Source organism: Pelobates fuscus, chromosome 3, assembly GCF_036172605.1.
Source record: "Pelobates fuscus isolate aPelFus1 chromosome 3, aPelFus1.pri, whole genome shotgun sequence".
Taxonomy (NCBI): domain Eukaryota; kingdom Metazoa; phylum Chordata; class Amphibia; order Anura; family Pelobatidae; genus Pelobates; species Pelobates fuscus.
In genome coordinates this window covers 318,245,345-318,265,421 of record NC_086319.1, presented here as the reverse complement: position 1 = coordinate 318,265,421, position 20,077 = coordinate 318,245,345, and positions in this window count along the sequence as shown.

Sequence of the window (20,077 nt, the reverse complement as noted above, 5' to 3'; positions counted from 1 at the left end):
CGTGGAGGGGAGAGTGGCACTCAGGAGAGCCTGAGTGGAGAGAAAGACACACAAAGGGACATGAGGAGAGAGAAAGACACACAGATGGGCCTGGGGGTGATAAAGATGGTGTTTAATTTAGAATTTCTTATCTTCTGTTCTGTTAATAGCTTGCTAGAACCCACAGACGCCTCATGTATGTAATTAAAGTTACATTTACAGAGCAGGAGATAAAAACCTTTAAATTAGTTACATCTGATTGAAAATTAAATAATTTTGTTTTCATGCAGGCAGTGTCAGTCACAGACAGGGGACGTGTGGTTAGAACTGCATGGACAGAAATAAAAGTGATTTAACTTCTAAACAGCAGATAATAGAGCAGTGAGGCTGCAGGGTCATGATCTATACACCCAAACTGCTTCATTAAGCTAAAGTGGTTTTGGTGACTTCAGTGTTCCTTTAAGGCAGGGGTAGGGAACCTTCGGCCCTCCAGATGTTTTGGACTACATCTCCCTTGTTGCTTTGCCAGCATTATGGCTCTTAGCATTGTGGGAGATATAGTCCACAAAAAAACGCTTTAACGGATCACATATGAATCGTTATGATGAAAGGGACATCTTTCATTCTATATATCTATATGCATTCTATATTTAATCAAAGCAGGATAACTAAGGTGATCTTAGGTGGCTGTCTAGGGCCATAGACCAATAGTTTGCCTGGCCCAATCACCACTCCTAGGTAAAGATTGAAGGGGTGGCCTCAAACCGGTAACTTGCCGTGGGACCGCGGGATCTTAATCATTTTCTGTGTACAATGCACTAAAATATTCATAAAGCAGCTGCATTTAGTTTTTTTTATTTCATCCCCCCAAAAACGTAGAAATATTCAAGATAAGTGGTTCCTAGGATGCCATCAGAAGTTTTAGGGTTCCTTACAAACCACTAGTCAAGCTCCCCCAATGCATATGTATGCACATGCTTATAAGCACACTCACACACATGTATTCTCAGATACACTCATACATATACTTGCACAGATACACAATCTCAGATACACATATATACCTTGCCACGCACATATACCATCTGCTAACATTTGACATCAGCATACCCCGTACCCAAATGTCACCACCTTCAACTCTCCAATCTCGCAGAAACCTCAACTGCCTTGATCTCCAGCATTTCTCCACCAAACTCCAAACTCTCCTTTTACCCATCTCAAATCTAACTTACCCTAACTCTGCAACCTCACTCTACAACTCAACTCTCTCCTCTCAACTCAACATCATGGCACTTCCTACAATTAAACGCATCAAGCGCCCCCCCAATTACAACTCTGGCACACCAAACTGACCCGTTACCTCCAAAAATGTTCAAGAACTGCTGAACGATGCTGGAGAAAGTCTCGCTTTGCATCTGACTTCCTCCACTATAAATTTATGCTGCGCTTCTACAACCTGGCTCTTTCACCTGGAAAAGTAAATTATTTTAACACCCTCATAAGTACACTGTCCCAGCAACCAAAACACCTATTTCACACTTTTGATGCTCTTCTTTGCCCTTTTACTCCCCCCTCCTTCTACCACCACAATCTTTGCATCTCAGTCCACTGAGAAGAGATATCTAATTTCTCTCCTTCTCCTACCAATACATCACCCAACACCACTTCCTCCACCATTCTACACTCATTCGCACCTGCTACAGCAGAAGAGGTTTCTGCTCTGCTCCGGTCCTCCCGACTCACCACCTGTTCCCTCATATCTCATGCGCACTTTGTCTCCCTCTCAAAAAAAAATTCAATCTCTCCCTTTCCTCTGGCACATTTCCCTCATCAACAGCTTCTTCGCATTCTCCATAATTTTGGTCTATGGGATACTGTTTCTTTCTCGGACTCTGCCTCTTCCCCCAACCACTCGCTGATGAGGTCACCCCAGAAGTGCCCAACAGGGTATTTGAACCTGGGTGCTATATGATTCCTAGCCTATGTTCCTGCCTCTGAGCCACTTCTGTACTTGGTTTGGCCTGAAACTTATCATTGCCTTGTCTCCAGCACTGGGGGCTGGACTTAAAGGGAAACTTGAAAACCCCTTCAGTCACTTACCTGAGGCAGCGGTGATGTCCCTCGCCGCTGTCTCCTCCTCCGCGACGCTCCTCCCTGTTCCTCCGTCGGCCGGTGGGCGAGACTGGTCCCGCCCACCGGCCGAGGAGACCTAATGCGCATGCGCAGCAATGCCGCGCATGCGCATTACGTCTCCCCATAGGAAAGCATTGAAAACTAATTTCAATGCTTTCCTATGGGGATTTGAGCGACGCTGGAGGTCCTCACACAGCGTGAGGACGTCCAGCGACGCTCTAGCACAGGTTTCCTGTACTTTAGAGCAGGAAGTACCCTTGAGTGGCTATCTAGTAGACAGCCACTAGAGGTGGAGTTAACCCTGCAAGGTAATTACTGCAGTTTATAAAAAACTGCAATAATTACACTTGCAGGGTTAGGAGTAGTGGGAGTTGGAACCCAGACCACTCCAATGAGCAGAAGTGGTCTGGGTGCCTGGAGTGTCCCTTTAACCTGTGACTTCTCCTGTCAATCATGGTCCAGCTGTAAAGTAACACTAATTAGCCAGGTATAAGACACTGTCTCTCCCTGAGGACACTCCCTTGGTCAACTCATCAGCTCCTTTGGCTTCAGTTATTTCTATGCGGATGACACGCAAATCTACCTGTCCTCTCCGGATCTCTCTCCGCCCATCTTGACTTGTGTCTCTGACTGCCTCTCTGCGATTTCCAACGGTATGGCTGCTCACTTCCTTAAACTCATCCTGTCCAAAACAGAACTTCTGGTCTTTCCTCCCTCAATTGCTACTACTCCCGTGTCTGTCTCCCTCCAAGTCAACGGCGCTAACATCACCTCTACCTCGCAGGCTCGCTGCCTGGGTGTTCTTTTTGACTCAAACCTCTCCTTCACCCCTCATGTCCAATCTATCGCCAAATCCTGTCGCTTCCATCTCAAAAACATAGTGCGTATCCGCCCGGATGTGGCTAAGGTGCTGGTCCATGCTGTTATTCTCTCTAGCCTTGACTACTGCAATACCCTTCTCAGTGGTCTTACGTGTTTCCAGATTGCACCGCTTCAATCTATAATGAATGCGGCGTCAAGGCTCATTTTCCTGTCCGCCCGCACCTTTCCACGCCTCCCCGCTCTGTCAGTCCCTGCATTGGCTTTCAGTTAGATATAGGGCTCAATTTAAGATTCTGGTGCTTGCTTACAAGTCCCTACATAATGCTGCTCCAACCTACCTATCCTCCCTAATACACAAGTATGTCCCGTCGTGGCCCCTGAACTCTGGCAAAGACCTACGTCTATCCTCTGTCCATACTCCCACCTCTGAGGCTCGCCTCCAAGATTTCTCCGGGGCTGCTCCTCTGTGGAACTCCCTTCCCTTCTCCATAAGAATTTCACCCAGTCTCCACTCCTTCAAAAAAATCATTGAAAACTCACTTCAAGAAAGCATATCAATTAAACTGTTAGCAGGTTTTTATCCCTGTTAGCATGACTCCTCTACTGCAACTATCAAAAATTACCTACTAAGCACTCAGTGAATACTTTTCTAACAACCTACTTTGTACCCCTACTTTTACCCTTTGTGTCACTATACCCCACTCCCTCTAGAATGTAAGCTCATTGAGCAGGGCCCTTCACCCCCTCTGTTCCTGTACGTCCAGTTGTCTGGTCACAATTACCTGTCTGCTAGTCCACCCATTGTACGACGCTACGGAATCTTAAAGGCGCTATATAAATAATAATAATAATAATAATAATATACAGAAACACATTTCAAGTGCTGATTGGGTTGGTCCACTGCTGATCCAAAAAGTGGTCCAGGTACTGGTAGAGAAGACATTTATTTGACTTGTGCACAGCAAAAACACATTTAGTTTGTCTGAATCGGAATGCGTTTCGTCCATGAGATCATATAGGGCAAAACGAGTCAGAAAAACCAATATGGTTAAAATAAGGGCCTGGATTTGAAAAATCCCAAGTATTCATGCACTGACAGCCAGCGTGCAAATAATTTAAAAAAATCTGATCAGCGCATGGATCAATCATGTGGCGTCCAGTTGCCACATTAAAAAGTTTAAATAAGGGGGGCGGGGCCTGACAGCCAAATGGCCAGACGCACATTGTGAGAGCTCCTGCAAGAACCGACAAAAAAACGCTGATACCGAGCGATCTACAAGCCGCTCTCCCGGCACAGGAAGAACTCACGAACACGACCGCAACACAGCCCTGTTACCCCCGCCCTTGACCGGCGTGGGGTTATCCCGGGCCTCGCTGGGGATGAACTCCCTGGATATAATGCCAGCCCAAGTGCCAAAAACCTCAGTCAAACAGAGCTACCAGGGCCCAGCCAAGATGGCGGCACAGGCGCGGCCCAGAACAAAGCATGTAATTACTAAGCCACCCAAACACACGCTGGAGTTTGTTGAAAGGCTATGCGCTTACCTCTGGAGGAAGCTCAATGCTCAAAGGCATATTTACAGACTGGCTTTACAGTAAATATGACACATATCAAATCTCAGAAAAATAAGAAACATAAAAGGCCAAACAAGAATTGTTTTTTCAAAGAGTAAGGCATCGATTAGAGTCCAAATGTAGGGGCCACATTCACTATAAACTTCAGGTAACAGACATGACTGGCAATGATGAGCGAGTGGGCTGTGTGCTGTCAAGGTAAAATGGCTGAGTAAGATTGATGTCCCAGTTCGGCTGAGTAGATTACTGGTGTGACATGGAGACAGTCCCAAAGCAGAAGTAAAGACTATGGTTCCTAAGAGACTAGTAAGCTAGTGTTGATTGCCTTCATGGTAAACACAGAGCATAAAACCCAGATCCCAGTATTAAGAAATGTTGTGTTAGTATAAGATCCTAGTTATAGGCTGCAGAGATTGCCTTCATTGGACAGTTGAGGGAGAATAGTCCAGATAGAAGGTGGGAACATGGTACGCGGCTGAGCTGCCTGGACACCAGCTAGGTCTTCTAGAACATCCTCCTTCAAAGAAGCTAGAGAGGGCTCTCTCGTTGGCACCATCTTGGCTAAGTGCAGTCTCAGCATCAAGCAGAGCAGGTGCCCAGTGTATTGAGATGAGGCATAAGGCTCATAAGACTGTTTGTCATATATGAATGTATGAAACAACTTCAATAAATCCTACAGTAATGTTTATTTAATCTACAATAAATGTGTTCAGAAATAAGTCTGAGGATATAAGATACCTGGGAATTTTTTCCAAGTTACATTTTAATTTTCATTCTGAGCAGGTTATGAAGTCACCTAAAATATCCTAGAATAGCTTTGTCCCTTGCCGTCTGTCACGACTACTAATGTGATCCAACACGCAAAACTATGTAACATCTACATAGAAGAGAAAAATAGACAGAACGTAAACCGGTCCTTAAAATGGCCGGATTAATACGTTGAAAGACAGAATGGTCAAGGGAAAGCAGAGGTCAAGGAAGCCAGAAATACACAAGATTGATGAGAAAGCCAAGTCAGGAAACCAGAGATCAGAATAGTCAGGAATAGCCAAAGTCAGAATACCGGGAATATCAAATAACAAGAACAAGGAAAACTTACTCTCGGGAAACAGGAACATAAACCAAGACAGGGCAATCAGCTTGGGAAATTCAGGGGTTTAAAAACCCCTCCTTGGGCTATGATTGGTCAGAGCTTGGACTCTGACCCCAGAACGTGCGTGGATGTCGTAACGTCACACACACGTTCACGTGACCTTTGGAGGCGGAGTTACAAATGGTCGCGGCCTCGTGGTCAGCGCCATTTTGGTTCCTGCGTGTGTAGGGGACGCTTGCCCCAGCGGGTCGGCTCCCGGGTCGTTGCCGAACAGGTAAGTATTCCAACCTGTCAGCGTGGTCGCACCAATCCGGTGCGACCACATGCAGCTGCGAGCTGGGGGCCGTGACACCGTCACCTCCAGCTCATCCCCTAAAACAAAAGACGTAATTTGAACTCACAAGAGTATGTGATACGGTTGAACTTTTGCTAGCGTGGGAAAGAATTTTAGAAAAGGACGAGAACTAGTGCCTTTCTTAACACAGTGACTGAAATTTATTGTATACTGCCTGATGGTAACACTATGTTCTGACAGTTTGTGAACAACAAGCACAGATATAAGTGTCTGGCGATAGAGGACACTACAATAGTCATGTTTGAATAAGAACTGACCTCATTTTGCCAAAAACCGTAAACCTAAATATAGTTCTAAAAACATAAATCTGGATTTTAATTTATTAATATAACGTTAGTGGTTCCACCTTGGTGACTATTGCTACTACAGACATCATTATGAATGCTGCCACAATGTGCGAATCACGTAAAAGCCTGAAATTAAGATCAGGGCATTGTGTCAGTGCTGGAGGCCGGCCACCTGATTCTAATTTTAGAACAGACTCAGCAGATCGCTTCCTGTTAGCATCTAGCTATTTTCTCTAGTTGAAAATTCTTCACTGATATGAGTAACGTACTGTGACTGAGGAGAAGTGTTCTAACAGACAAAAAGAAAATCACATTAATGTGGCTAATTGAGCTTTACACGGAGACTTGTAGAACATAGATAATTCTGTTTTTGTGAATCCTGACACTTATTGATAAACCACCTGGCCTATTTAGGCAAACGCAGAAGGAAAAGGGGGTGAAGGAGGGGAAATACACATTTCACTAAACTGTGAATCAGCAAGTGGCACATAAAAAAAAAAAAAAAAAAAAAAAACAACGTCTACTGGTATGGAGGTTTTATCCAAACTAGGCTAGTGCTGCTTTAGGTTCTGAGCTCAGCACAAGTCACTGCTCTAAAGACCTAAATATGTTTACCTATAGATAATATTTATATGTATGTGAGGACCGTGAAAATGGAACTGACCAGACTTGGGAAGGATTATGTCAGAGAATGAAACACTGATCATTTTTCACTAAACAATTAATTAAAAAACAGATTACAACAAGTAGGCAAAATATGCTAATTAGGAAGAATTATCCAACTCCGCTATTTTAGTAAAAATGTAAATCCGATTTTTAATTCAGTTCAAAATAGGCCATTTATAATAAGGGTTCATTGTTACGTTTAGGTACTTGAATATTTTATTGACGTTCATGTTAAATACACAGATGTTTGTGCATTCCAAATTATGCATAATGTTGTTTCCTTTGCTCCCCAGTATTTGTTTCTACAATATTCTTTGATTACCACTGTAGCCTTTACTAATCGTATGGATACTGACACAACCGTTGCTCTTTTTAACCCCTATCTGAGAACCATCAGGCAGAATATCAAGTTGTAAAGTGATATATTTCTCCACTACTGGCACTCACAGGGTTACATATGTGCTTTGAGAAAGTCCCTCCACATACATCCACACTCATGTCATGGAAAGCGTTTGATACAAAATTTTCCTAGATAATTCAACTGGACGCTGTCCAATATGACAGATATGTGAGGAGCTTTTCTTTATTTAAGTAACAATGGCAGCAACCACACCCATCCTTGTGGCTGTGGTGTAGGGTTGCAAAGTTGGCAAAATTAGTAAACATTAAAGGGGCACTATAGTCACCAGAACAACTGCATCTTAATGTAGTTGTTACATAGTTACATAGGCTGAAAAGAGACATGTGTCCATCAAGTTCAGCCTTCCTCACATTTGTTCTTTGCTGTTGATCCAAAAGAAGGCAAAAAAAAACCAGTCTGAAGCAATTCCAAGTTTGCAACAAACTAGGGGGAAAAAAAATCCCTCTTGACCCCAGAATGGCAGTAAGATTTACCTTTAGATCAATAAGCTATTACCCTACAGTTGAAAAGTGATATCATTGAATATTCTGTTTTTGCAAGTATGCATCTAGTTGCTGTTTAAACATCTGTACGGACTCTGATAAAACCACTTCTTCAGGCAGAGAATACCACATCCTTATTGTTTTTACGGTGAAAAAAAAACAAAACACTTTCCTTTGCCGTAGACGAAAGCTTCTTTCTTCCAGTCTAAACGCATGACCTTGTGTCTTATGTAAAGTCTGGTTTGTGAATAGATTTCCACACAATGGTTTGTATTGGCCCCAAATATATTGGTATAATTTTATCGTAGCTAAAATGTTCCATTCCTTCTATTAATTTTGTAGCCCGCTCTGCACTTTCTCTAGTGGCGTAATATCCTTATTTAGAACAGGTGCCCAAAATTGCAAAGCATATTAAAGATGTTGTCTTACCAGTGATTTATAAAGAGGCAAAACGATATTATCATCCCGAGAATTAATGCCCTTTTTCATGCATGACAATACCTTACTGGCCTTAGCCACCTCTGATTGACATTTCACATTGTTGCATAGTTTGTTGTCTATAACAATTCAAAAGTCCGTCTCGTGTGTTGTTATCCCTAATTCACTTCCATTAAGGGTATAAGTTGCTTGTGCATTTTTTACACCAAAGTGCATAACTTTGCATTTTCCTATATTAAATTTCATCTGCCATTTGAGTGCCCAACCCTCTCAGCCTGTCTAAATCCCTCTGCAGCACAGTAATATTGTTCTTGTGTGTGTATAGTATTATCCATGCAGGCTTTTTGCTGTAAACACTGCCTTTTCAGAGAACCATCAGGCAGAATATCTATGAGGAAATGCTGATTGGCCATGGCGGTGTTTGGCCCCACCTCATTGGCTGAGATCATCAGAATTGACAATCTCAGTCAATCCAATACTTTGCTATGTGAAAGCATTGGATTGGCTGAGCGTCAATTCTTATGATCTCAGCCAAGGAGGCAGAGCGGGGACGGAGCCAGGGCCAACAGAGCAATGCGGCACTGGAATTAAGGTAAGTTTTATGCTTAATTAAGGGGGGCAAGGAGAAGACGAACACCTAAATAGTGTTTTTAACACTATAGGGTCAGGAACACACTTTTGTATTGCTGACCATATAGTGTTTCCTTTAAAAGCCTTTCTGTCTTGCTTCCTCTATGTGGTCACCGTTAATGCTAATGGAAATCCAAATCTGTTGAATTCACATCCATATATCCATCAGATTGCAAGCTCTTGAGACACACGTTACTGGAAAGAGGTCATACAGGAGAATATGTCAAGGGTTTCTATGTTAGGATAAGAAAATGAGAGTGTTGCCATCATGGAGTTTAGATTAACAATTCTTAGTGCTGCCATGGCATATGAAGCTGCTTAAGCCTGAGTATTGGCTGGTGAGACATTCTGTTCTCCAGGTGACACCAAGACAGCCCTTCGTGCTGTCTAGGTGAGATTCTAGCCCTGGCCTTCTTATCTTAGGGCCACAATTACAAGGCCCCTTATATTGCCATCCAAATTACCCGTTAGCAGGCTTAGAATGTCACTGTGAGAGGCTCAACCATGGGGCCACCTGAGCTCAACACAGATTAGGGAATCAGATGCCATCAGGGCCAGTGCAGATTTATGTGTGTGTGTGTGTCCCTGCTAAAAGGTAAGAAGAAGGCAGGGGAAGACATTGAGATAGATTTTCACATTTCACCCATCTTCACACAGCATAGACCTTATGCACCCTTCACACACAAACTGTCACGACTACCAATGTGGTCCAACACGCAAAACTATGTAACATCTACATGGACTATAGAAGACATACAGAACGTAAACCGGTCCTTAGAATGGCCGGGTTAATACGTTGAAAGACAGAATGGTTAAGGGAAAGCCGAGGTCAAGGAAGCCAGAAATTCACGAGATCAATAAGGAAGCCAAGTCAGGAAAACCAGAGATAAGAGTAGTCAGGAGTAGCCAGAGTCAAGGTACCGGGAAGATCAAATAACAAGAACAACGCACTCTCAGGAACTTCAGGGGTTTAAATATCATTTAATATCCTTGTGCTGTGATTGGTCAGAGCTTGGCCTCTGACCCCAGAACGTGCATGGGTTTTGTGATGTCACACGCACGTTTGCGTGACCCTTGGAGGATGAACTATAAATGTGCGCGACCTCGTGATCGGTGCCATTTTGTTTGCCACTTGTGGAGGGGAGGGGCGCCCCAGCACGACGGCTCCCGGCTCACTGCTGAACAGGTAAGTTCACTAACCTGTCAGCTTGGTCGTCATGACACAAACCCACACTACACCACTCACACACAGTACACCCCTCACACACACACTGCCCACACACAGACTGCCCTCCTTACACACACACACTGTCAGGGATCTTACCTGAGGTGGGAGTCCGGAAAGGCAGAGATTTGTGCTCACAGTTGCAGATATACACAGTTTAAGATGTTAAGGTTAGAAACCACCAGGACAGTGAATCTGTGCACAGGGGCTGTGCATGAAAGGTGCTCCAATTCACAGTACAGACAAAGACATAAGCCAAAGTCAGAGGATGCCAGAGGTCAGGATAAAAAAGGAGGAAAGCCAAGGTCAGGAGCCGGGATCAATCTGGAGAACAAGTATTAGGAGACAAAACAGGAACAACACACGATCACCAGAATCAAAGAACTGACAATGTTCTCATGGAGACGCAGGTTTAAATACCTTGCTAATGAACTATCTGCTTTAGGTGGACATAGAGAGACAGGAGCAGCCACACGTAAAGTCCAGCCCCCTAGTGCTGCAGACAAGGCAGGATAGGACATCAGGCAGAAACACAAACTGGAGTGTGGTTCAGAGTCAAGACAGCAGGACTAAGGCAGTAAGAGTCCAGAGTTCAAAACACACCGCCACCTCACACAATGGCACCCCTCAGGAACACATACACTGCCACCCTCACACACACATAAATAAATGTTTTTTTCTAAAAAAAAAAAAAAAAAAAGGAAATAAAATTGCACTTGCGCTATAGAATTAGTTAATGGTGGGCGGTAAATACATTTTACCATTAACAAAGATACAAAAGTGGGCGGTAGGTATTAAAAGGATGACTACCCCTGCTCTGGAGAGTGTTCTCATTGGTACCTTTGCAGTTATTCCTGGATGCATTGTACAGACCAGACACGATGGTCACAGGATATTGAGGCAGTTCCGATAATAGTTACTATGCATCCTTGATCTTTATGATTTTACTAGAGACAGTGTACATTTTGCACAGTTAGATGGACTCTCAATTCCCACTGTACACCCTCATAATTTTAGTTTGGGTGCAGCGGCCTTGAGTGAATAAAGTTTTACTACATTACATGCACCCTAAGTGTATTATTTAGGGACATGGGGATACTTTACACAATAATTAATTTATTTATAAAATATTTTACCAGGATGGATACATTGAAATTTCTCTCGTTTTCAAGTATGTCCTGGGTCCACAAAATATTGCATTGTTACAATAGGATACAATATTACAAAAATATTACAAAAATATATACACACACATATATCAATTTAATACATAACAGGTAATACATATATTCAACCATCAGGGCCGGCCTTTGGGTGTGCGAGCTGTGCAGCCGCAGTCGGTCACTCACAAACCGGCTCGAATTGGAATGCAGAAGGAGCGTGTATGGGGACGGTGGGGGCGCGACATCGTTTATATATAACGATTGCTTTTATTGAAGGGGCCAGGGGGCTAGTGATAATGGGGAGCACGGGGCTGGTGAAGGGTGCAGGGGGCTGGTGATAAATGGGGGGCAGGTTGCTGGTGATAAATGGGGGCAGGGGATTGGTGATAAAGGGGGGCAGGGGACTGATGAAGAGGGGCATGGGGCTGATGAAGGGGGTAGGATTTTGTTGAAGGGGGTGCAGGCGACAGATTGTGAATGTTCCGGAAATTGTCTAGAGGGGGTCAAACAAAGATGGCGAGGGGGCGCCTCAAGACTGGCTCGCACAGGGCGCCTGAACACCTAAGGCCGGCCCTGTCAACCATGACAGGTGCATTCTGTGCGGAGGTATATTGCCATAGATCTCTTAAAAGATTTTAGATTGAATGAAGATTTGACTGTGTCCCTGAGATTATTCCATAATTGCGGTGCTCTGTAGTAAAATGAGGATTGAGCCACTTTATTTTTGTATTGTGGAACAGCTGGGGAGATTCTACTCAGGTAGGCTCGGTATTGCTGAGTTAATGTTGTTTGGTGATTTTACTATTATTTTGCTTTATCTAGTGCTATTTAGTTATCTGGCACATATCAAAGATATATATTTTTTAAGAGGGTCTCTTTCACTGCACTATCCCATATTTTGGGGAATGTGCTTATTTATTTCTATCTTACTATGACTTTAAGATGCATACATATATGAAAGAGCTACACACACACACACACACATATATATATATATATATACACACACACACACACACACTTTCTTTCTCTCTCTCTCTCTCTCTGCAAGGTGAATTTAAAGTGAATTTCAAATTTGGCTACTCTGATCTTAAATTTGAAATTCTCTTTGAATTCAAACTTTAATAATTACTTACTAAATTGTTACTGAGAACAGGCATGATAACATTCTTCTTATCTGTAAAATGAGATTTAGCTTAGCGCCACGGTTCATGGTTTTGGATGCTAATGTATGGCTTACTGCTTGGCACTCAGAGGGTTAATCCCCTTTGTCAACCATCAGAGTGACATCATAGATTGAGAATGCACACAGCCCTGAGAGCTTCCTGCTGCATATTTAGAGCTCCACGGCTATCATTCACATTTGCACGGCCCTATTTCATATCAGGCAGCAGCATTCGAAAAGAGAGTTTCTTTAGGACAAAAAAAAATAAAATCTCTGGGCCCCTTAATCTGCAGACTAAGCCGATGAAAGAAAAATGTGATCAGAAATGGCACAAAGCTGTTTTAGACGTTCTTCAAATAATGGTCTGCTTTATTCGTTAGCTGAACAAAGAAATACAGCAAATGCAGCAAATAACATTTGGCAAGGTGGGCTGTCCAGCTGGACCTGGGAGCAATTCTCACATTATCTGCACAACCTTGGTACTTGTCTATTCAAAGACTTCCAGTGTTTTCCATTGTACACCCAGAGGCACATCCTGTAGGACATGCAGTGGAGGGGTTTAATAGCCTAGTAGTACAACACATTATTAATAACTGCTCAACAAAATCACAAAATTGTTGTCTTAGACTAATAGTGTGTATTATTTTTAACCAATATATATGAGGGATGCTCGGTGAGGTCTTCAAGGAGCATAAAGTTGTGAATACGATAAACTTTAGGGGCACAACAGTTAGAGTTAAAGGGACACTCCAGGCACCATAACAACAAATAGCGTAAACCTAAACTTGCAAAGACGGCGCCTATTTGCCCCGCACAGAAACTTTTTCTGATGGTCCGAGGCTTCAATTAAAAAACCTCAGACTGGGTGCCGCTGATAGCCAGAGAGTGTCAGTTGACGCACTGAGCCTATCACTAGATCCCCATTCAGAAAACAGTTAAAAAAAGGATTAAAATTATGATAAGGGATTAATTTTACCTAACCCTAGATCTTATTCTAACCCTAAACTCTTCATGTTACTCTTACTCAGACAGGGTTATACTTTAATGTGAGAATTCAAAGGGAATCTCAAATTTAAAGGGATACTCCACTGCCCAAATACAAATAAATAAAAATCACTTTTTAGTAGACATACCCCAAATGAAAAACTTGCATACATTTAACTATGCATTTTTTTTATTGGAGGAAGATCTAACTACAGCTGGCAAAAGTTCTCGTGTCTGCTACATTTGCAAGCCCTCCCCTCCTAACCCCGCCGAGACTTTCTGCGGCTGTCCAATCACAGTCTTCCCAACGTAGCTCAATGAGACGTCTTTGAAAGGCAGGTGCTCTGTACAATTGCTGCCTCTTGAGTTTAGTTCCACTGAGCTAACCAAACCAGGAAGTAACAAAACCTGCTTTCTTTTGAAAGCTGCATTGTTTGTAAAATGAAAAGAATAGAACACACTCTTCACACATAGCCTTTCAGCATGATAAAAGTACCTTTGGGGTTTGGATTGTCCCTTTAAGACCAAAATAGAAAATGTTAAAAAGTGAGCTATGCTTTAGTTCAGCTGTATTGGACAAAAATATGAAATTCACTTTCAATTCTCACTTAAAGGATCAAACATGTATTCCTGACCCTATATTGAAAACCCACCATATAGGTGGCTTGCCCTTCCCTCAGCCCCCTCAGAATGGGTTAAAACTCACCTTATTTTCAGCTCTCCACGGGTCCACCGGCGCTGGCCCCGCACTCTTGGTGACATCAAAATTGCCAATTCGTAGCCAATCCAATGCTTTCCCATGGGAAAAGCATTGGATTGGCTAAAATCAGCAAGGGGGCGAGGCCAAACACTGTTTTGGCCAATCAGCACCTCCCCATAGAGATGCATTGAATCAATGCATCTCTATGAGGATAATTCAGCGTCTCCATGCAGAGCGTGAGGATGCTGAACAGCAGGGCTGCCTACTGTGCAGCCCTGAGCCAGGAAGCACCTCCAGTGGCCATCTGAGGAGTGTCCACACTGAAAAGGCAGTGTTTACATGAAAATGAATGAAGGGAGCTATTATATTTACCAGAACAACTACATTAAGCTGACTATAGTGACTATAGTGTCCCTTTAAGTAAAGTTTGGAATTCGCTCCCTAAATTCGCTCCCTAAACCAAATCCTATTTTTTAAAGCAGCTCTGTCACTTTTCAGTGTTTGCTGATAGTCCAATGCAATTAAAAGTTCTCATAAGACAAACTAGGGACTACTTTGTCTTATTCAGACATCAAATTTTGTCTATTACAGCTGTGGAAAAGGACATATTTTTGCACATCCCGAGAGTAGGTCTATGGAACATTCCGAGGTCTCGCAGAATCCTTTGCTGCACTCTCATAGCAATGACGTGGACTCCTGGCAAATGAAGCACCAGGAGCCACAACGGTTGCCCAGAGCTAATAATTGTGGTGGGGTGCCTTCCCATTCAGAAAAAACTATGCTATCCCTGATTACAATTCATATCCAGCCCACAGTTTCCATTCATTAACCTAAGTTAGAGTATACAGTTATTATTATTATTATTATATTTATATAGCGCCAACAAATTCCGTAGCACTTTACAATGGGTGGACTAACAAACATGTAATTGTAACCAGACAAGTTTGACGCACAGAAGCAGAGGGGTTGAGGGCCCTGCTCAATGAGTGAATGATGATCAATGCACAAGGCAGATCTATCAGTGGATCTTCCATGTGACTAGATTTAACAATCGAAACCTCTAATGAGGAAAAGGAAAGCAACACCCTGCAGGAAGTGATATTTAGCAGTAACAGTAGCTGGTATGTAGCACAGTGGGAACCCATGGGAACGCTGTTACCTTACTATATTTGCAGAGAGAACGGAGTTCCCACACTTCGTACTGTGAAGTGAAAGGCACATCTTACAGCATGGATACAGGTAATGGGCATTTTAAAAATTAAGACAAATTAAGTTTAGTAAAAAGAAGAGGAGAAAAGAGTCAGCGCTTGTATATTACTGTAAAAAGTCCTGAGGCAGCTCAAACACCAAGTCCAGAGTTTCTCTTATCCAGTGTAAGAAACTGAAGAAGCAGGAGGAGGGTGTAGTGCCAACAATGTCCTTGTTGGAGCGTAAGTATAGCTCAAAATATTGTGCTTAGGCACAGCAATCCCTGCCTAGGGGTACAGGTACTAGGGTGACCTGCCTAGGGTGACCTGCGGTGTACAGGTCAACAGGTAATGTTCATCTACAGCAGTGTTGAGATATAAAAGAGAAGTATACAGAAAACAATATGGTGTAGTATGTCAAACCGAAGAAGAGATAAAAGTAAATTAGAATATTGCACTCATATATTTTGAAGTCAGAACAGCGGTTCCCTGGATGTGGCTTGGAGTGGTATAATCCCCACTCTAGGATATGAATGTTGCTTGGGCCTCTCTGTTTATGGATGGAAAGAAAGAAAGGAAAAACTCCCAATAGTGTATAACTGTGAGGCTATAATAAAACAAATATGTTGAAAACGTACTCACATTTAATGGAGCAAATACAGATTGCTCAATCCAGTAGGTGTAGGTGGTTGTTTGTCCCCACCAAGGACCAGGGTGTTCATAAATCCAGCAGTGATCAGTGTGGGCCCATAAAAAAAGATTTATGAACACCCTGGTCCTTGTGAGTAAGTTTTCAACATATTTGTTTTATTATGGCCTCACAGTTATACACTATTGGGATTTCTTCCTTTCTTTCTTCCATATCCATATACGGAGAGGCCCAAGCAACATTCATACCCTAGAGTGGGGATTATACCACTCCAAACCATATCCAGGGAGCCGCTGTTCGCGCTCCAAATATGTGAGTTCAGTATTCTACTTTTCTTTTATCCCTTCTTCGGTTTGACATACCTGATCATATTGTTTTCAGTATACTTCTCTTTTATATGTGAACACTGCTGTAGAGGAAGATTACCTGTTGACCTGTATACCGCAGTACACCCCTAGGCAGGGATTGCTGCGCCTAAGCACAATATTTTGAGCTATACTTACGATCCCACAAGGACATTGATGGCGCTACATCGCCCCCCTGCTTTTTCAAATTAAGTTTAGTGCCTACATTTCTTCCTATGCAGGTTTTAAATCCCAAGTGCTGGGTATGTAATCATGAGCCTCTTCCTTCACACGAGGCAGGCCTTATTTTGGTATGCTGCGAGGGGTTAGCTGGGGGCTACCATTTAAATAGTGCCAGTATCAGCCTGTCTGAATTTATAATTCAGAAAGAGACCGCAAGTCCATTCATGATGTTGTAGAAATACATTGGATGACACAGACACATTATAGGGTCACAGTACCATGTGTCATTGTGATGCCTGAATAAAAGTCCATCATCAGTAGACCCTATGGGAATATGTAAAGAGCGTAAAGGACTCGGCAGAACAAGTGCAGTCTGATGTAACCTGGAATCTTCATGCAATCGCACGAGGAAATGTTAATTTTTTTTTGCAGATACTTGTGAAGCACAGGTGCAAATGACAGTGACATTTAAAATGGGTTTTAGGTGCAGGGAATTTTCGGCTTACGATAGCTGGTCATGTTTCCACTCGATTTCACTCACTTCTCCTTAGAAGAATCAGACATAGGGAGGAGTGAATCTAAGGTTAGAAGAAAGGGGGGAAATGGTTAGCTTTGTACTTTTCATTGCCAACATGGAACATTTACTTATTTATATTTAACTTTCACCTACTATTGCAGGGACGTACAAGGGAAACAAGACATATATGGAAGTGACAGAATTAAAACCTCAATAGCAGACTGTGGGAAAAGACATGGCATGATTTACTACAGAGAGTGTAGAGGGATAACTGATACAGGAAGTGCAGTGTGGTGCAGCCACATAGTCACAGCTGCTGTCCTGGGACCAGCCAACTGGTATCAAGATTGTGATGGGCAGCACCTATGTATTGAAGAATAGCGTGAAAGTAGTGGGTCACCACAGGTTCTAGAAAAGCAAATACTGTATAAACACCATCATAATTTGAGAGCAGATAAAGGCTACTTGGTACATCTAATCTCCCGATATGTTCTCAGCTTTGTTGTCATGTGCACTTTTTATAGAAACAGGAACACTCATATACTCTTTTCAGCCCTTTGTGATGTCACAACTTAACTCTGCTCTATAGTATAGCTATATATTAAAGGGACACTAGAGTCACCAGAACAACTACAGCTAATTGCACTTCTACTGCCCACTGCAGTCAGGTACAGATATAAGGCCAGATCCAGGGGAGATGCTCAGATCTCACCACCATGGTCGTGTCTGGCGATCTCATGTGCCGAGTAAAGGCACCCAACGCCTCATAGGTTTGTGACCCCTTATGATGTAAGGAGCAGTCTCATCTTCAGTTGGTAGTAATACCTACTTGTTAATGCATTATAGAAAGCATTAAAATATACAATAAATAAACGAGAAAGAGGGGGGGGGCAGGGGCAGAGAGAAAGAAAAGGTAAATCAGAAAGATCTTATTTAATAGAGACAAAACTTAGCCCATTAACTCAACCCCTACAGACATATCCATTAAATAAGTAAATAAATAGCAGCAGGCTTCAGATCGTCCTGTGGATGATAATAATAAAAAAAAAGAATTCTAAACTTAAAACAATAAAAAATGTGCAAATATCAGGTCAGTATTATCAGTGAGAATGTTATAAAGATGAACGCACTCAAACTACATCTATTGCTTTTAAAATCACCGAAGGACCAAACGCCAGTCCAAGATGGCACAAGAAATCTCAAATACAGGGTCACATGTGGCCATAAAGAGGTTAAATGAATGGCCACATTAAGATTTAGTGCATCCTTTTATTATTAAATCAGTGGATCATAATTATCATTAAAAGGGTAGATACTATAAGAGTAAGTTTAAGCCACATGAGATATGTTGCTATTTTGGTACATAGTTTGAATGAAAACAATAGATGTCAGGGTGAGGCAGTTTGTGCATCCATCCTCTGTGCGGTGGAAGGGAGTGGTGGGAAATGTATTAATTCCATACTTACCAATCCCATGGAGCAATGAGCAAATATATGACATCAGGCTTATCAAAAAAGAAAGGAATGGAGCAAAGACCCCCCCCCCCCCCCCAACAGGCCTGGGATTATCATTTTAAATGGACAATGAAAACATTTAAATATTAAATATTATTTTCGTTCTCTACACTCTATGCAGATTTTCTTGCTTTGCTGAATTAAAAAAAAAAAAAAATACCAATGAATAATACATTGAAGAAAATATAGAATATTCAACCATAAAATGTGTGTCTCCAACACCAGACAGTCAAAAGGGTTATTCCAAGCAATATGACTACTTTGGTCATTTAAAGTGGTCATGGTGCCTGGAGACTGTATGAGCAGCGTTTCACTATAAAACGCTGCACATACAGAGTTTAACCTTTGGTTGCCGGATGTGTAACTCCGCCTCTAGCAGCGTCATTGGGGTATCATCAGTCACAGAATGACATTCTTTGGCTGAAAACAATCAGCTGATGCTTTTAGCCAATGAACGACGATTCACCCGGCCACCAGGGAGCATCAGAATCGGTTGGAGAACAATTACTGGGGAACAAGGCCTGGGTATTCCAGGCATCATAGCCTCTACAGCAGGCTTTAGTGGTTATGCACTGGACCCCAGGGAATGATTCATCATCCACACCAGCTCTCCAGGTAGGGAGGCTGGGTGGAAAATGTTTATTTATTAAAATAATTAGTGATTGTATGTGATGTGTATGTGTGTCTGTGAGTGAGTGTCTGTGTGTGAGTGAGTGTATGTGTGTCTGTGAGTGACTGTCTATGAGTGAGTGTGTGAGTGAGTGTATGTGTCTGTGAGTGACTGTGTGTGAGTACGTGTGTCTGTGTGTGAGTGTATGTGTGTCTGTGAGTGAGTGACTGTGAGTGTGTGTGAGTGTGTGTGTATGTGTGTGAGTGATTGTATGAGTGTTGCATGTGAGCATATGAGTGTGTCAGTGTACGTGTGTGTCTGTCAGTGTGTGTCTGCCAAATCAGTGAAAGTATCTTTGTCATTGAGTCTGTGTGTGACTATCAGTGTGTCTGTCAATGAGTGTCAATCAGTGTGTGTGTGTCAATGAATGAGTGTGTGTCAGATCAGTGAGTCTGTGTGTTTGTCATTGAGTGTGTGTGACTGTCAGTGTGTATACACCACTGAGTGTAGTGTGGTGGAGTGCAGTACAGGAGCTTCTGTTTCCTGTACCCGGCCAGACTGACCGGAGGGGCTCACTGAGAGAGCACTCCCTCTCAGTCCGGCCAGGTACAGAAAATTGAAGCTCCTGTAGGGGATATCCTCCACTCGGCAACGCTACAAGAGAGGTATGAGGCACACCAGGAAGGGGAGTGCGACCACTAAAGGGGTGGGGGGTGCACTAAGGGACAGGGAGGGGAGAGAAACACCAAGGGACAGGGAAAAAAGGGGGGGAGGTTAGAAGAACACTAAGGGACAGGGAAGGGAGGGGACCACTAATGGACGGTGAGAGGGGCTGGTTAAGAGGCACATAGGTGAAGATGTTATTTTGGGGGGGAAGGGGGGGGGGGAATACATCTTCGCCTATGTACCCAAAAATCCTTGCACCATACAAGAAAATGCTTGGATGTACGCATTT